Source organism: Mus caroli, chromosome 13 (assembly GCF_900094665.2).
Source record: "Mus caroli chromosome 13, CAROLI_EIJ_v1.1, whole genome shotgun sequence".
Taxonomy (NCBI): Eukaryota; Metazoa; Chordata; class Mammalia; order Rodentia; family Muridae; genus Mus; species Mus caroli.
In genome coordinates, this window is record NC_034582.1 from 90,331,311 (window position 1) to 90,336,353 (window position 5,043).

The following is a 5,043-nucleotide window of genomic DNA, read 5'->3' on the forward strand; positions in this document are numbered from 1 at the left end:
TGAGTTCCAGGACAGCCAGGGCTATACAGAAAAACCCTGTTTCGAAAAACCAAAAACCAAAACAAAACAACAACAACAAAAAAAGAGTGCAATAGTCAAGATAAGGAAATAGAAAATTTGTTTAGGAGAAAATCTTAAGGTATTCATATTTAAAGGGGGTGGCAAAATGTGTGTTTACTACATGCATGGCACAGGACCAGGGTTCAATCCACAGCACTAGAAAGGGGCAGAAGGAGACTAGATTTAAAAGGGAAGCAGTCCAAGAGAGCTCACAGGTAAAGATGATTGTGCCTGAGCCAACACCTGAGCTCAAGGCTCAGGATCCACGTGGTGGAACAAGAGAATTGACTCTCATAAGTTTTCCTCTGACTCCCACATGTGTGCTGTGATAGGAACACGTGCAAACAAATAAATAGAAAGCAAATAAATGTAACTTAATGAGGAAATAAATAAAAGGTGGGGACGTCACTAGGCGCTTAAAAGATGTCCTCATGTGGGTTCTCTGATTATTTTGGTGTGAGCTAAAAGTCTCACCTATGATTCTTCAGTGGCAAAACTAAACATTGGGCATTAAAGGCCGTAGCCAGCTATTTTTGCAAAGAGCCAACTCCCTTTCTTTTATAGACCTTCATTCTTTCTATCCCAGCCCATAGGAGCTGGCTCAGCCATGCTTTATGAAAGCTCCTGACAGAACAATCAAGAGGTCTTGAATCCAGAATGATCTTGTAAGGAACTGGGTATGATCTTGTCAAATGAGTCAAAGAAGACAGATTCATCATGGTCCAAGGGGCCAGCCTCAAGTTTTCCTGAGCAATCCCACTGAGAGAGAAACTGAAGAGCAATTGCTTAGGGAAATACATAGGTAGAAAATATCTTAAAACAAAACTACTACTGCAGGTAAGTCCAAGGCCCTGATTATATTAACTGCAAAGGGTAAAGAATTTGGCTATACAGAAGCAGAGAACCCCAAAGAAAAATAGGATAAACAAGGTAAGCACCAATTGCCAGGCAATGAGCAAAGCAGCTCATTGCTCTGCTCGGTCCTGTCCTCTGTCTGGATGGATCTCCTGCACAGGCAGAACCAGAAGAGGCCTTGAGAGAGAGAGAGAGAGAGAGAGTACATATACTTCTGACAGTAAAATTAACCAGCTCTGAGCTGGTCATCGTGGTGTCCCAAACAGTGTCTGTCTCCGCCAGAGGTCACCTTGAACTCAGTAACTAGAGCTCCACCCTTCATACATACATCTCAATCCTTTTACAAGAAGAAAAAAAATGAAAGCAAATGAGTGTGGAGCCCTCACCAGAGTCAGCTGTTTTCAGTTTACATCTTAATGATCTTGAACAACAACCACAGCTAACAAGAAAGCTGTGTGGTGGGGGACAAGAGGAGAGGGGTAAGATTTATCTCTGGCTATGATGTGCTCAGATCAAAATCTAAGGGCACGCTATTTTGTATCTTCCATGGTATCCCAGGAAGGGGCAAATACCCACCAAGAACGCAATAGAGTCACTGATTGCCAAAAGTTAGAAACATGAAACAACTGTACCATCAGGATCTGAGGCGTTAAAAAAAAAAAAAGACATAAACGTAGTACTAAATAACTATAATAAATGTTAGCTTAAAATCTTAATACCTAGAATTGCCTTTAAGCTAAATACACTAAAAAAGTATAATGTTATACATGATCCAACCTAAGGAAGTATCCAAGAAACTAATAAAAAAAAAAGTGCTCACAGTTAAGAACAGAATGAAAGGCCCCATCCATCTCTGGTGCCTATGCTATCAGATCTATGCTATCAGATGAAAGAGTGGCAGCTCCTTCTTAGGCAATTTGAGGGTTTCATTTTCTGTATAAGTACAGATCACTCCTTTGTTCGTCTACATTTTTCTACTACCAGGTCCTCGGAGCTAGTGTCCCATGACCTGTTCACACTCTGAATGTCCTTACATCCAGGAGGGTTTCCTCAGGGAAGGACTCGGGGTCTTTACAAGCCCATTTGTCCAAGATGGACTGATCTGAAACTGCAAGTTCCAAACTTTCCAAAGCCCATGGCCTTTGGTCCTTGTCAGCCCCGCTGCGTCTTCTTCCCAGAAGTCATATTCCTCCCCAGGCCTCTGCATCTACTTTGCAGACTTAATAGTGGTTGCTACTTCTTAGGACTATGTTATGAACTGTTCTTGGAAAAATATCCCCAGTTGCTTCATAGCACCCCTAAAGCTAATGTTTCACTTCTGTTGAAACTGAATGAGTTAAAAAAAACCTTGTCAAGCCAAGTATTTAACAGGGGAAGGTGGGAAATGGTCCAATAGTCACAGAGCATTGCCTTTGGACAGGATTAATCAATACGCACAGGACTGAGTTTTCTTTCATTTTAAGAAAAAATTTACTATTTTTTTCTTTTTTATTTGTGGTAGCACTACTATAATTTATAGGAGACTGTACCTGATATAATGAAAAGGAAAGGCTTCAAGAGATGGACGATCTCAGGAATGCACATCTACTTGACATTACAGTTGCATTGAAAAGTTAGTGAACTCTGCAGACTATGGGTGGGACAGTCCTGAGCAAAGAGAGTTTCCTGTTTTATGTGAGAGTAACCTTTCTATGACTCATGCCTCCTTCTGTGGCAGACTTTTACAGTTTGGGAGGATGCCTCAAAGTGACCTGCAGCTCTAACACCTCCTGATGCTTGCTGTAGCCCTTTTCTGATAGTTTTAAGACCCCTTGTTAAACTCCCACCACTTGTACCACCAGATCCATAGCCACCACCATAGATAGGGTCTGCCTGAGTGTCCTCCACCACCACGACCCCTACCTGAGTCCTTTATTTAATTGTTATTGTCCACCATAATCTCCAAATGCAGTAGAGCTACCACCACCACCACCAAGGTTTCCTCCTTAATTGCAACTGTCACATCCTCTTCTCCCATACCTTAGTGTCCATATCTTGGTCCCCTATTGAGAACCTCCTCTACTCCTGTAACAAGACCACCACATAATTGCTTTTATCCCCTTCAAAGACTTTATTATCTTCATTCTTCCACAGCATCCTCTGCTGTCAACATCTTCACCAGAAGTGTCTACTCTTTGACCGAAGTTCCCACCCTAGCCAAAACTAACTCCACCACTCATAAAGTTGCCAGATCAACCCCATGGCCTACATGCAATCCAGGAACTACATTTCTTGTTTATAAGGCTCATTTTCCACTTTACAGTCAGGCTCATGAATAGTGTGAGATCTATATACCATGTCATCAACTTATTCTTGATCATTAAACTTACGAAAAAAAATCCTTTCCTTTCTCCATTCTTTTGTTCTCATCTTCTATAACTTGTATGGTTTTGGTCTTACCACACATTCCAAAGTAGTCTATCAAATGATATTCTCCTGCATCTTCTTTTCTACCATCACCAAAGTCTTCTACCCTGTTAGATAGTGTCTTAGGGTTTCTATTGCTATGATTAAACACCATGACCAAAGAGCAAGTTGGGAGAGAAAAGGGTTTATTCAGCGTACAGTTACACATTGCTGTTCATCACCAAAGGAAATCAAAGGAAGAACTCAAGCAGGGCAGGAACCTAGAGGCAGGAGCTGATGCAGAGGCCAGGAATGGGCGCTGTTTACTGGCTTGCTTCCCATGGCTTGCTCAGCCTACTTTTTTATAGAACCCAGGACCACCAGTCCACAGATGGCACCATGCCCAATAGACTGGGCCCTCCTCCATCAATCACTAATTAAGAAATTGCCTTATAGCTAGAGCCTATTGAAACATTTTCCCAATTGAGGCACCTTCCTCTCTGATGACTCTAGCTTGTATCAGGCTGACATAAAACCAGCCAGTGAACATGAATACGGAGCACATAGAATTCTCTCTGGAGTCAGCTCTGGTTGGTACCATTACCCGTGAGCCTTCTATGGTCAAGTACACAGTGCTGTATCTATCTCTTTAACACAAGAGCAAGTTACAAAACTATTTGCTTGGGGGGCGGGGCAGGCTGTGCCTTATTCTAACACAGTCTACAAATATGGTGGTGCCTCCCTGCTCAAATGTCCTCCAAAGAAGCATCGATAATCTCAAAGTTCTGACCACTGAAAACAAAACAAAACAAAACAAAACAAAACAAAACAAAACAAAACAAAACAAAACAGAAACAACCACCAAAGTTCCCACAGCGGCTCTGGTTCCTCTGCCGACAGAATTGGCAACTGAAGTGAGGCTGGAGACAACTGGGTTTCACCTCTTTTTTAAAATTATGTTTATTCACAGTGAGCTGGGGAGTCACTATGACGTGTATCATGTGTTGAGATGAGAGGACAATTTGGGGGAGTAGTTTTCTTCTTTCACCTTGTGACTTCTGAGGATTAAACTCAGGTGATCAGGCTCGGCTTTTACTGAAAGCCCCATATCTCTGTTTTGAGATGAGATTTGCCTCATCTGAATCAAGTTCAATACAGGGCTGAGTTGCTGCAAGATTAGGTTTTTAGGAGGACTGGAGTGATGGCTCAGTGGTTAAGAGCACTGGCTATTCTCAACTGCAGTATTTTGAAAAGGTATGCCCCCCCCCCATAGACTCATGTGTTTGAATGCTTGGCCCATAGGTAGTGGCACCATTAGGAGGTGTGGCCTGGATGGAGCAAGTGGGTCACTGTAGGGGTGTGCTTTCTGGTCTCATATGCTCAAATTACGCACACCGTGGCACAGTCTCCTCTGCTGCTTTCAGATGAAGATATGGAACTCTCAGCTCCTTCTCCAGCGCCAAGTCTGCCTGCAGGCTGCTATGTTTCCTGTCATGATGATGACCGACTGAACCTCTGAAACTGTAAGCCAGCCTCAATTAAATGTTTTCCTTTATGAAAACTGCCTTTGTCATGGTGTCTCTTCACAGCAATAAAACCCAAACTAAAACATCAACCATCGGGCAGGTGGCGGTAGCAAATTATTTAATAACAGCACTGGGGGAGCAGAGGTAAACAGACCTCTGAATTTGAGGCCTGTCTGGTCTACACAGAGAAATCCTATCTCAAAAACAACAACAATGA